Source organism: Rhincodon typus, chromosome 10 (genome assembly GCF_021869965.1).
Source record: "Rhincodon typus isolate 14 chromosome 10, sRhiTyp1.1, whole genome shotgun sequence".
Lineage (NCBI taxonomy): Eukaryota > Metazoa > Chordata > Chondrichthyes > Orectolobiformes > Rhincodontidae > Rhincodon > Rhincodon typus.
The window spans coordinates 57,662,417-57,677,045 of NC_063341.1; the positions used below are offsets into that span (position 1 = coordinate 57,662,417).

At 40.3% G+C, this 14,629-nt stretch overlaps 1 protein-coding gene across 1 annotated transcript in view; it reads right to left on the reverse strand.

Moving 5' to 3' along the window:
- ptprfa (protein tyrosine phosphatase receptor type Fa) overlaps window positions 1–14,629 on the reverse strand; it is a 490,838-nt gene that overhangs the window by 475,077 nt on the left and 1,132 nt on the right. The gene's annotated exons all lie outside the window — the stretch shown is intronic.

The window sequence follows — 14,629 nt, forward strand, 5'->3', positions numbered from 1 at the left end:
ATCTCTAACACCTCTCTCCCCTTCCCGGACCTCTCTGTCTCCATATCGGGCAACCACCTAGAAACCGATATTCATTTCAAGCCCACCGACTCCCACAGCTACCTAGAATACTCCTCCTCCCACCCACCTTCCTGCAAAAATGCTATCCCCTATTCCCAATTCCTTCGCCTCCGCCGCATCTGCTCCCAGGATGAGGCATTCCACTCCCGTACATCTCAGTTGTCCTCGTTTTTCAAGGACCGTAACTTCCCCTCCTCGGTGGTCGAGAACGCCCTCAACCGTGTCTCCCACATCTCCCGCACCTCATCCCTCACACCCCGTCCACGCAATAAAAACCAAAAAAGAATCCCCCTCGTCCTCACGTACCACCCCACCAACCTCCGGATCCAACGCATTATCCTCCGGATCCAACGCATCATCCTCCGACACTTCCGCCATCTGCAATCCGACCCCACCACCAAAGACATCTTTCCCTCCCCACCTTTATCTGCTTTCCGGAGGGACAACTCTCTCCGTGACTCCCTCGTCCGCTCCACACTCCCCTCCAGCTCCACCACACCCGGCACTTTTCCCTGCAACCGCAGGAAGTGCTACACCTGCCCCCATACCTCCTCCCTCACCCCCATCCCAGGCCCCAAGAAGACTTTCCACATCAAGCAGATGTTCACCTGCACATCTGCCAATGTGGTATACTGCATCCGCTGTACCCGGTGTGGCTTCCTCTACATCGGGGAAACCAAGCGGAGACTCGGGGACCGCTTTGCAGAACACCTACGCTCGGTTCGCAACAAACAACTGCACCTCCCAGTCGCGAACCATTTCAACTCCCCCTCCCATTCCTCAGACGACATGTCCATCCTGGGCCTCCTGCAGTGCCACAACGATGCCACCCGAAGGTTGCAGGAACAGCAACTCATATTCCGCTTGGGAACCCTGCAGCCCAATGGTATCAATGTGGATTTCACAAGCTTCAAAATCTCCCCTCCCCCTACCGCATCCCAAAACCAGTCCAGCTCGTCCCTGCCTCCCTAACCTGTTCTTCCTCCCACCTATCCCCTCCTCCCACCTCAAGCCGCACCTCCATCTCCTACCGACCAACCTCATCCCGCCCCCTTGACCTGTCCGTCCTCCCTGGACTGACCTATCCCCTTCCTAACTCCCTACCTACACTCACCTTTCCTGGCCCCATCCCCGCCTCTTCGACCTGTTTGTTTCTTCTCCACCTATCCTCTCCTCTATCCCTCTTCTATCCGCCTCCCACTCTCTCCCTATTTATTTCAAAACCCCCTTCCCCTCCCCCTTTTCTGATGAAGGGTCTAGGCCCGAAACGTCAGCCTCTCTGCTCCTATGATGCTGCTTGGCCTGCTGTGTTCATCCAGCCCTGCACCTTGTTGTCTCGGATTCTCCAGCATCTGCAGTTCCTACTACCTTGAGTTTGGTGTTGGCTTTGCAATATTTCAAAATTTATAGTGCTAGTAAATGGGTCTGAGACAATGGCACATACTGAGCATAACCGCTTTTGGGAAAATTTAAGGATAAAAATTCAGACTGTTTAGATGGAGCTTATTATTGCAGCTGATCAATTTGAAAATTACAAACACGTGGCAGGATGAGAGAATGTAATTGTTGTTGCAATTTTGTTGAACAAAGACATTCAGTGGCAGGGAAAAAAAAAGGACTGAAACGGACTGTCGCAGTCAATGTTTGCATGCTTAGAGTCAATGTAATGTATATTTATTGTAGTGTACTAATAGCATAAGACTAAAGTTTTTTAAAAATGAAGCCATCTTTGCATATGATGGTTCTTTTTAAGGGGGAAGATGTGACGATATTGTGGCTTTAAGGGGTGCATTTTATCCTGCTTTTTAATGAAGAAAGATTTGAGACAGAGATGCCAAGTGGTCTGCTCAAAACCTCCCAGTCGCGAACCATTTCAACTCCCCCTCCCATTCCTCAGACGACATGTCCATCCTGGGCCTCCTGCAGTGCCACAACGATGTCACCCGAAGGTTGCAGGAACAGCAACTCACATTCCGCTTGGGAACCCTGCAGCCCAATGGTATCAATGTGGATTTCACAAGCTTCAAAATCTCCCCTCCCCCTACTGCATCCCAAAACCAACCCAGCTCGTCCCCGCCTCCCTAACCCGTCCTTCCTCCCACCTATCCCCTCCTCCCACCTCAAGCCGCACCCCCATTTCCTACCTACTAACCTCATCCCGCCCCCTTGACCTGTCCGTCCTCCCTGGACTGACCTATCTCCTCCCTACCTCCCCACCTACACTCACCTTTACTGGCTCCATCCCCGCCTCTTTGACCTGTCTGTTTCCTCTCCACCTATCTTCTCCTCGATCCATCTTCTATCCGCCTCCCCCTCTCTCCCTATTTATTTCAGAACCCCCTTGCCCTCCCCCATTTCTGATGAAAGGTCTAGGCCCGAAACATCAGCCTTCCTGCTCCTGTGATGCTGCTTGGCCTGCTGTGTTCATCCAGCTCTACACCTTGTTATAACAGCTTGTGAGACCTTGGGGTTTTTTTTAAGAAGTTGGAACAATAGAACCAGCCTGAATGGATGAGGTCAAAATCCCACAGAACCAAAATTCTTAGTTTTAACTTTCAGCAGCAGTTGCTGGGACCTTGAAGCTGGATGTAGAAGCTCTTATTCCTCTCTCTGCTATAACTAAAAGCTGGGGTTCTCTTCCGGCTGCTAGAATTGCATATGAGACAATCTATTTTACTGACTTTGCCCTTGCCACAGGTGCATTTATGGGATGTTACTATACTGGAACAGTTAATTAGTAGTAGTTGGATGTTATTTTGTTAAGCATGTCAATAGAGCTACAGTGAAGCCAATTCTTTTCTTTTCTTTTTATTTTGTATTTTAACTGTAGTGAAAAAATATTGTGTGTTTTGCTTAAAATCGAGCACTTTGACCAATCAAATTGCATCTGGAATGCAACACCTTACAATTACCTGTAAAATAAGAAAAAGTTACGCTGTAGGCTATCTGTTCAATATATTCTGAGGGGGTTTGGTCTGGTCCACAACAATCCTTAAAACGAAGTTACATCAACCAGCCTTGTGCATTTGTTCATGTGCATGTTCCAGTGGAAAAAACTCTGTCATACAGTGGAAATGTTACAATGTTGGCCTGTACTATCCACTTTTCTAAAGTGATTTAAAATGGCATTCTGATTTTAGGAATCTATCCTTGTGCTCCCTTACATTGTACAGTTTTTTCACATCAAAATGAGCACCTTCTATTCTTTAATTTAAAAATATCAAGTATGCTGGAAATGTAAAATAAAAAAAACTCAGCAGATTTGATGATTTTTGTGGAAGGAGAAACAGCATTGACCCTTCAAACTAAGTATGACTCTTCTATGGAATCTTTTGCTGTTTCCTTCCAGAAAGCAGTCTATTGATTCGACAGCTATGGTCATGAATGCTTCGCTGAATTTCAAATGCTAATGAGTTTCAGCATAGGTTTTCAGTTCATCTGAGAATTTCTTATTCTTTCATGGTATGTGGGCATCGCTGACAAAGCAGCATTTGTTAGTCATCTCTAACTGGCTTGAACATAGGTGGATGTGGTATATCTAGACTTCTAGAAGGCATTTGACAAGGTGCCACATAATGGACTAGTCCAGAAGATTAGATCCCAGGGGGTTAGGGATATAGTACTGGCCTTGATAGAGGATTAGCTGACAGAAAGCAGAGGGTTGGGATAAATTGGTCCTTCTCTGGATGGTGAACTGTAATGAGTGTGATGTCACAGGGTTCAGTTCTTGGCCTCAACTATTTACAATCTATATAAATGATCTGCAAGAAGGCACAGAGTGTAACATAGCAAAAAAAGATAGGAGGGAAAGCAGGCTGTGATGAGGTGATAAACATCCTATGTTCCTATGTTAAGTACTTAATCGGGTGCTTTGCATGCATCCAATAACTTGCAAGGTTGAGTACTGAGGATGCTGGGGGTCTGAAATAAAGGCAGAATGTTCTGGAAATACTTGGCAGGTCTGACAGCATCTGTGGAAAGAGAAACACAATCATTGTTTCAATTACTGTTTATCAGGGAAATTTAAAAAATATTCTGGGTTTTAAGCAAGGGCAAGATGAGAGAAAGGCAAAAGTGGAAGTCTGTGATGGGGCCAGGAGAGACATGACAGATTAAATGGCAGAGGAATTAGCTGTGCAGAGTGACAAAGAATGTGATAAGAGAAAGAAACGAAGAAACAAAACTCATGTTTGCAACAGCCACGTGCTTATGTCTGAAAGTAAAAACAAGAGAAAAATTGAACTATGCAAAGAGGAGGAAATAAAACTAGTGTGGAAATCGCATGCTAAAATTGTAGTTAGGCACAGCTTTTTTTTCTTTTCTTGCTAAACCCTTTGGCTCTGCTGTCATTTCATCTCTTCTGTCACAGAATCACAGAAATTTTATAGTGAAAAAGGAGGCCATTTTGCCCATCATGAACTCAGTGGCTCTTGAAGTGAGCATCATTTCCCAATACCAATCTCCTGCTGTTTCCCTATATCCATGTACATTATTTATATCCAAATAATCGTCCAATACATTCCTGAATGTCTCAAATGAATCTGCCTCCATTTCCAAGCAGTGCATCCCATACCCTTAATTACTCGGTGTAAAATAAAATTCTCACATCACATTTGTTCCGTTTGTAAATCACTTAAATCTATTCCCTCTTGTTCCTTTTACAAATAGTACACTCATAATTTTGAAAATGTCTATCAGATCTCTTCTTAGCCTTCTTCTCTCCAAACAAAACAGTCTCAACTTCTTCAATGTATTCTCATAACTACAGTTCCTCATCCGTAGAACCAGTCTTGTAAATAAATCGTTTCTGCCTTCTCTCCAATGCACTCTGGTCTTTTTCAAAATGTGGTGACTGAAAGGATGCACAAAACCCCAACTGAAGTCTAACAAGTATCTTGGAGAAGTTCAACATCACTTCCCTGTTGTGGTCAAGTGACAATGGGCCCAAAATTGGATATTCTAAATTGACGCACAGCTGGAGACAAACCTGACAGAAAATGGCCAAAGTAAGTTAAACGGCTGTTAGCAGCTACGAGCTACAGAAAACAGCGGAAACCAAAGTCAGAGATTATAAAGATTCAGGGAAAAGCAGTTACAACAGGCTGAAGATCAGACTTTCTGCCATCTTGACTTCAGCCAGTGCCTAGGAATTTGTGCTTTATACCTCCCTAGCATAGCAACAATGAAGGATTGAAAACAAAAATGCTGGAGATCACAGCAGGTCAGACAGCATCCATGGAGAGACAGCAAGCTAACGTTTTATGTTTATGATGTGGAGGAACCAGTGTTGGACTGGTTGAACAAGGGTAAAAATCACACAACACCAGATTATAGTCCAACAGGTTTATTGAAAACACTAGCTTTCAGAGCGTTGCTCCTTCATCAGGTGTGGTGAGAGAGGCATCAAGACACAGAATTTATAAGTAAAAGATCAAAAGAGCATACAACTGATGTGAATGTATTGAATAAACCTAAAACGGTTGGCTGACTCCCTCCTGTTAAATCTTTAATCAGTTAGAAAGGAGATGCAGGTTTCGATTGATTAAAATGCAAATGGCAGAATTTCTTTCAAGTCACTGCCCCAAGATAACTAAAGGTTTTATCAATGTATACAAGAGGTGACATCTCAGGTCAGACAATGCATTTAAGGTGTGGGGCCTTGTTTAGAATCTGTCTGTGTTTTAATCTGGACTCAGTCTGGCTTTATTTCCAAAGCAGGAATTTATAAAATGCCCCACTGACTGACTGCATCGACAAATTGTGTGCTTTTTGAACAAATAGAACATATCTGCAAATACAAATCTGCAAACGCAAATTCACCCCAAAGTTTATACATGTGTGTGTGCGCGAATGTGTGTGAGTGAGAGACAGGAAGAGAGTCTCCCCAACTGGGAGGGAAACTCCTGTCTGGCAATTGTTGCGCAGGGTCCATTCATCCGTTGTCGTAGCATGTGCATGGTTTCACTAATATGCTATGCCCTGGGGCATCTTTGCCTGCAGTGTACGAGATAGACAACGTTGGCTGAGTCACATGAATATCTGCCCTGCACAGGATGGGTGGTATTCCCACGTGTGATGGTAGTATCCATTTCGATGATCTGACATGTCTTGCAGAGGTTGCCATGGCAAGACTGTGTGGTGTTGTGGTCAATGTTGTCCTGAAGGCTGAAGTGAAGTGTGGAGGGGCCACATTTATGCAATAGCTGAGGGGGATGGAGCTTGGAGTGCTGCAGGAGAAAGAATGTTGATAGTTCAGATTAAATGATCAGAATGTGAGAATGGCAGAACAATGGTGTGTCTAACCACCAGGCTTGAAAGACAGGTGTGAGACAGAGAATTTAACAAGCAAAGCTAAAAGAAAGGGAAGGAATGGGTTTACAATTTGAAGGTGTTGAACTCAATATTGAGGCCAGAAGGTTGTAAACTGCCGACTTTGAAGATGAGATATTACTCCACCAGTTTGTGCTGTGATTCACTGGAGCACTGCAGTATGCTGAGGACAGACAAGTGGGCATGCCGTTTAAATGACCAGCTATGGGAAGGCTGGAGTCATGCTTGTGCACAGAGAAGATGTGTTTTGCAAAGTGGTCACCCAGTTTGCATTTGGTTTTTCCAATGTAAAGTAGGCCATATTGGGTGCATCGAATACAATACACAAGATTGGAAAAGGTACAGGTGAAATGCTGCTTCACCTGGAAAGACTGGTTAGGCCCTTGGATGGTGAGCAGGGAGGAGGGGAAGGGGCAGGTGTTGGGAAGGGGTGGATGGGTGTTGTTGGTGGTCAAGGAATGGACTAGGGTGTCCTGGAAGGAATGATCCCTATGAAATGCAGACGGCAAGGTGGGGCATGTGTTTGGTGGTGGCATTGTTTGAAATGGCGGATTGGCACCAGCCCACTGGATGCTTTGAACCCCACTCATGGCCCCACTAGACAAAGGCTACCAAACATTTGTGAGGGTCCAAGGCAAGGGGGAATAAAAAGACACACCTTGAAGCCACCAACACTCAATGAATATTCATAGCAAAATTCATGGTGGAAGACCATGCAGCAACCCAACCTTTGTGTCCAAAGATGTGCAGGTTAGGTGGATTTGCCATGCAAAATTGCCCCACAGTGTCCAGGGATGTGCAGGATAGGTGATTAGCTATGTAGGGATACAGGGATGGGATGGGTCTGGGTGGGATGTTCTTCAGAGGTCGTTGTGAACTCGATGGGCCAAATGACCTGCTTCTATACTGTAAGGAGTCCATGATTCTATGGATAAGCCAGCCCTATGCTGGACAGCATGGAGATTCCTACAGCCCACCTCAAAGACATGGATCGTTGTGGGTAATGTCTTTTCTCAGATGCATAGACTTAAACAGAAGTAAATATTGTGGGAATTTGGGGAAATGTCCACATGGTGTTTTCAATATGGAATATTTTGTCACTTAAATTGAGTTGAATCACAAACCAAATTGTGCATCCTTCTGTCCACCTAACAAACAAAAATGCTTGGGTAAAGTGTTTTTAATGCATAAACTGATCAAAATATCCAAAGCATGATCAACACTACTCTTGTACTCCATGCCCCTACTAATAATGCCAAGGGTAGTGTAAGCTTTATTAACTGCTCTCCAGGTAAACTTCTGGGGAGATGGGTTCAAATCCCATAGTGATAGATAATGAAAATTGAATTCAATTTTAAAACAAAAATCTGGAATGAAAAGCTTGCCAATGGTGACCATGAAACCATTGTCAATTATTGCAAAGAGACATCGGGTTCAGTAATGGGAATGAAATCTGCCATTCTTACCTAATCTTGGCTACATGTGAAGTGTACACAGGAATGTGGTTCACACTTAACTGCCCTTTGAGCAATTAGGATTGGATAATAACATCACTGGCTAAGCCAGCATTTAACATTCTATGAATGAATAAAAATAAACTGTCTATAAACACTGCTGGTATTTACTGTACATCTTCATGATTTATTTCTTTATTTTCCCATTTAAAAGGACAACAATTTTGTTTATTCCTTACTGATTTAATTAGAAAATGCAAACCACTTATAAACATCACATGTTTTAGAGTGAAGTGGCCAGTAAGTCAGTCAGGCTTGTTCTTGTCCTTAGAGCTACCTCAGGAGACTTTTTGTACATACAAAAATCAAAATCATTGAAAATTTAATTTTCACAGCTCAGGATAGCTGAGAATATTGCATTATATTGATGTGACACAGCCCAGAGTTTGCAAGCAGTGGTGAAGACACGGTGCTCACGGATGACCTCAAAGAAAACTATCCACAATGATTTAGTGGGGTTTATGCAGTCAACTTCACCCATTATGATAACAGTTTCATTCCGGCATCATCTTCTGTCAGTAAGAGCCGACATCCAGAAACTGTGAAATCATCAAACAGGTAGAAGAGCCAATCAGAGTGAAGAATTCTTACAGACAGCAAGGCATGAAATAAAAAAAATTATCATTAGTTTTTAACCATTTTAAATAAAGAAATAAAGTGAAATAAAGATAGGCAGATCCATACTCAGGAGAGGGACGCCTAGTTATAATGTCACTGGACTTGTAATCTAGAAACCCAGGCTAATGTTCTAGGGGCATGCATTCAAATCCCACTATGACAGATGGTGATATTTGAATCAATAAAAATCAAGGAATAAAACACCAAGTCTAATGGCAACTGCGTAACCACCATTAATTTTGCTAAAAATCCATTAGTTGACAAATGTTCTTTAGGGAGGGAAATGGGCCATCCTTACTTCATTTGGCTTACACAACTCCAAATCCACAGCAATCTGGTGACTTCTGACTGCTATCTGAGTGATTAGTGATGGCAATAAATGCTGGCCAACCAAGTAACACCCACATCCAAAGAATAGAAACACTGAAAAAGGTTGAAGCTGAAATATCAATTTTTTTTAAATCTATGGAATCTTCACCATGGAATAGGGGGAATGACAATCCAGACTTTTAAAATTATTTTTTCAGGGTAAGAAAAGTTATTCAGTTATCATTATTATCCAATATGCAATTAAATACAATTGTACGTCATTCAAGAAGGCTGAACTCTTTCCATGGATTTTGCAACAAGAACATTTCATTAAAAAAATGAATTTCATTTCATTTAATTGATTATTAGCACATTTCATCTTTGAAGGCTGCAACAGCACACCATGTGGAGGAAAAAGGCATGACTGACAGCAATATTTAAACAGTGTTTCAGAGTACATGTGCAGACTTCAGAAGACATTTGTCAGTTTTAGACAATATTGACAGCAAATGATGACAGTTCTACCATCATTACAACTACAAATTCCCTGACAACATATTTCCAACATTGTCAAATTACAGTCCTCTTCTTTGACTATATATATAGTTTTATTTTAGGTAAAACCTAATCAAGTCTTGGAACAACAGCAGAGTAGTGTGTTCCATTTGATACCATTTAATCTAATGATAATTTTTCAAATCAATATATGTATGTGTAAATAGATACATACCATTGATCACAAATCTCACTATGAAATAACTAATGAGAGGAAATTACAAGAAAACAGTTTAGCATCAAATGTTTCTCTGGAAACAAATTGCAGTGATGTTCAGTGAAAGGTATGCCAGACCGATTTCATCTGCCTTTCTTGTTTTTTAAATTCCAAGTTATAAACCAAATACAATGCAGATAAGGCAAGCAGTCTTCATAGGAGGAATATCTGCATTTCTATCTTGGGTTTCCTTTGTGTACAATTACCAGCAGTCTATTTTGAAAGAAGACAAGGAGAAAACGGAACGAAGCAAAACCAGTGCAAAATATAGGAATTTCTTTGCTGTTTCATATAGCAGCTAGGGTTACTTTGAACAGTACTATGTTGTGGAATGGAATACAAATGCACAAATGTTCGAATGTGACTCTGTAAACTCAGGGCACTCAATTGTTATCACTGGTGGATGACTTAGCACATATCTGAAGTCCAAATTTACAGCAGAGAAGCCTGTATGTACAGGAAATCATTTAAACGATGCTAACATTTTAATAAAATTATGAATATCAATCCTATCTCATTCTTTATCAAGCTTCCACTTTATTTAATTCTATCAAGTTTTCCAAGTCTAGTGGATAATGTGTACAGAAAACTCTTTCATCCATCACTTCTCATTATGGAAATTAGTCATTAATTTCACATTTGATACAAAATTACCACACCACACAGACAGTTGTATGAAAGCAAAATACTCCAGATGCCGGAAATCTCAAATAAAAACAGAAAATACTTGAAATATTCAACAGGTTAAACAGCAAGTTAACATTGCTGTTAATGTGTGAGTTAACATTTCAGAAATGAAAGGCTCTGCTTAACTAGAATTTAACCCTTCATTCAACCAAAGGTCCAAAATCTAGAGTACAGCCTGACCTGAATACAACTTTCTTGTCATGCACCAGATTGAATCCTTGATTACATTTCCACAAACAAGACATTAATATAAATCAGGCCATTTTGTTGGGCATGGACTACACAGTTGATGTGTCCCCTTCAAATGACTCATCTCAAAGATGTGTTAGAAAATATTCAAGGTAAACCAGCCATCTTTAGGTTATTGGTTTCATTGTCAAGTCCAGAGTCCTGGCATTTATGCTGTCATGCAAACGGTTCAGATTGGCAGAGAAAGATGGAGGCAGTGGATGACCTTACCTAGCTCAGCAGAAACACATCACCACAAGACTGTAGGAGCCCACCAAAAGAGCTGAACTGGCTTAGCAGCTTCAACAATGAAAAGCCTGCATAGGTGCTGGAGTCAAAGGAAGGTGACTATCCCTACAAAAACACACACATCCCTTAGACCTGCATCCTTCCTTTACTCCTGTGCAAATGTAGCTGCAACTGAAGAAAGTGGAATTATTTCCCTTCAAAGTGTTTTCTCAGAATTAAATAATCAGAATTTGTCCACAATACAAACAGAACAAGATTCAGACTTGAGAAAGTCAAAAGCATCAATATTCTTCACCACCAGCACTCTTTGCTTACTTTGCCTGTCTCAAAGGCAAAAATTCACATAACCTGGATACTGAAGTTTGTAAATCAATTCAGAAAGAATGCCTATATGCTCCAAACTGGATGTGGCATGGATGTGGTCCTCAGCAAATCTAGATGAGTTAGATCAGCTATGATCCTATGGAATTTTCAGATGCTTGGAATTAATTCAATGGAGAAGTGGTGGTGTCGTGAAAATGTCATGACTAGTAATCCAGCGCCCTAGGCCGATGCCCTGAGGACATGGATTTGAATCTCCATGGCAATTGGTGAAATTTGGATTCAATAAAAATCTGTAAAATAAAAAAAAGCTTGCCTAATAGCAAACATGTAAAAATATGCCATCAAACTCTTGAAGAACCAGTTTAAAAACCTATCTGGCTCATTAATGTCCTTTAGGAACGGAAATATGCCATTCTTGCCTGGTCTGGTCTATATGCGACTCCAGCCCCGAAACAATGTGGTTGACTCTTATCTGCCCTACACCACATCCCCTGAACAAATGAATAAAAATAAATAAACAAATCTTTTCTCTCTGGGCATAACTGCTCCTTTAAAAAGGAGGGAAGAAAATAAAGGATCCACAGAAGTTGGAGGAACTCAGACTTATCAGAGGCTTTTTAGATGAGAGATTACAGAGATAAGAAAGGTGATTCAAAAACAAGGATGAGAATTTATATTTTATGCATTTGGGAACTGTAAACCATTGTAAATCAACAACACAGGGTTGACTGTCAAGTGGGTCTTGCGCAGTTTAGGATATTTTGAATAGATTAAATGTATCATGACAATTTTCAATTCAAGGGTGCTAATATTTTGTTTTGTTTCACAAACAAATGCAGAAAACTGAAGTTTTAAACAGCTGCACACCTAGACTATGTTGTAAAATTTGTTTATTTTGACAAAAATAAAAACAGCAAAGTTTAGGACAAATTGAAGTTTATAGAAAATTAAGGATGGCAGGTGAACCAAGAAAGCATTTAACCAGTTGATTCTGGAGGTGGCAAACATGTAGATGAGGCTTTTGGGAGCAGATAAGCTGAAGTAGAGACGGTAAAGTTTCTTTTCCCATTGTTCTTATGTAATTGTCTGTAAGATGGAAACATTTAGGGCCAGAAACTCAGCTCAAGGTGAAATAAGTTGCCAGCCACTTGGTTCAACCCAAGACCAGGGATGTGAAGAAGAATTGGTTACTCGGGTTTGAGTCAGTAAGGCTCAGGCCAAAGTCAATGGCTTTAATCATCCCAATGTTTAACTCTTAACAGCTACTTCATAGTAACTGACCTTTAAACTAGAGAAAATAATCCTGAAAAGCATTAAACCTTTGGTACATATCAGGCAACTAATTTATACATATACATCAGGTTAGAAATAAACAAACTATGTCTCAAATAACAATAAATAAACAAAAAGACTCTAATTATGACAAGGTGTTTATCTCTCAGCTCATCCAGTCTAGAAAGTAACTCACTTTAAGGTATTTTGTATTGAAATGTTTCTAAGTCCCAGGAGTTTAAGCAATATGCTATAGCAAAATGATTCACTGTGCATAAGTATGCTGTTCTTCACAAGAGTTATTCTAACTATTAAAAAATACAACATCAAGTGGAAAAGTTTAAAAATCTAAAATTAGATTATTTTTGCAATGATCCTCACAAGTTTTAACAGTTCTGCATAGTCAGAATTTTAAATATATTAAAACTTTCATACATAGCTTACATTTTACAAACCTCCAAGCGTTGGAAAAGCAGACTCGAACCATTTTGTTTTTAGGTGGGTGGGAAATGAATAGAATTTGTAATCTGCATTCACATTCTTGAACTAAAGACATATTATTGTGATGAATTCCTCCTCCTTTAGCCAAAAAACATCCTATTTGCAATCACCCTGATAAAAGAGTAACTTGATAACTTTGTACAACTAATTGTGAATGTGTCAGAGGCAGCAATTGCAATTTTAGCAAAACAAAAGCCCACAAAAATCTAAAAAACATAAAAAGAAAAAAAGTGCACCAAACTCAGGAAGAACGATCAAGTCATTTTATTCAATAAGCATCAATCTCTGCGCTTGGTAAGCTTGACACAAGTCAAACATAATTGTGATGAATCGAGAACAAGATGGCTTCTATGTCAAAGATGGAATACAGAAAAACATACTTTCAAAAACAACTTTTAAGGCTCCAAAATAATTTATTGGTACTGGATAAAATTTCTAATATGAGGAAAACTTAATTTACTACATAAAAGAATTTCAGTATAATTACATTGCGCAGCACTACTTGTATGCCACTATCTATTCAATGTTCTAGCACGTATTGTGTAGGCAAATCTTGTATAGTTGCTAAGTATTTTTAAAGTTCAGAAACCTTAATTTATTTTTCCGGTAAATACCAAAATGGGATATTGTAGCATCTGTGGATGGATGCCATCCAAACAAGACTCCAAGCATTTCTGATGTGAACCAGTTGATCATTTGCACGCAAAGCTAGGTCAGAATTCACACAGTATTGCTGCACAACGCAGCCAGGCACCTCTGCTTGGCTGCATGGAAAACTCTCAAGGTTTTCATGTTTACCTTTCTCCACGATCTTCAACAATGAGTGCATGTGAATTATAAAACATGTCAAAATCCCAAATACTTAAATTGGATGACGTTAAATTCCAAAAAAGTGTAACCGAATATCGTTTCAATTTGAAAACAGTCACATTTACAAACGCACCAACACGCCGTAAATCGCCCTTCACAATAAATCTGAATTAACCTTTGGACGCCGGAATAAAATTACACGCTGAGCTTTTGGAGAGTATCAAGTCTCTGAGTAAGGAGCGTCTCCATCCGATCAGATATATTGATCCTAACTACACAATCTTGTCTATCAAGCTCAACTCACATCACAACCTCTGGGGTGTCCTACGCGGGGCGGGGGGAGGCGACGCCACCATTTGAAACATGTACACAATTCCCGAGAAGCAAAAAAGAAAATCAAGTCCAAAAGAAACCTAAAATTTAAAATCAAACAAATGGGACTGATCAATTCGCGAGCTAAGAAGGAAATTTCAAAGATATTCCTCAGCTTCTAAGCTTCTAGGTTATTACAAATTCTAATGAAAAATTAAACTAAGACACTAGTGTTAAATACTTTGGAAACATAAAATCAAACACAACCTAACACATAAAAAACCTCTGAATGTGATTGTCAGACGAATAAATATTTTTAAAGACATAATATTCTAATTCAAGGCTACCAAAAATCAGCAGATATTGTCAATCAGAAAACGTAAATTAAATTATTGTTATTCCTCTAACCAGCAGATGCTAAGATTCTTTCACCATTTTTAAATATCCCCTTCCTCAAACTCAATTCAACATCAAGGCGATGTGGCGTTTCTTGCATTGTGTAAATTATTTTGAAAACAAGGGCATACTTTTCAACCCAATAAATAAGAATAATATCCCGAGGCACGATGCTCATTTATCGCCGTGTCTAAAACCAGAATGTTAATAAAAATCAAGCACGACCTGACAAAACATATTAAATGCA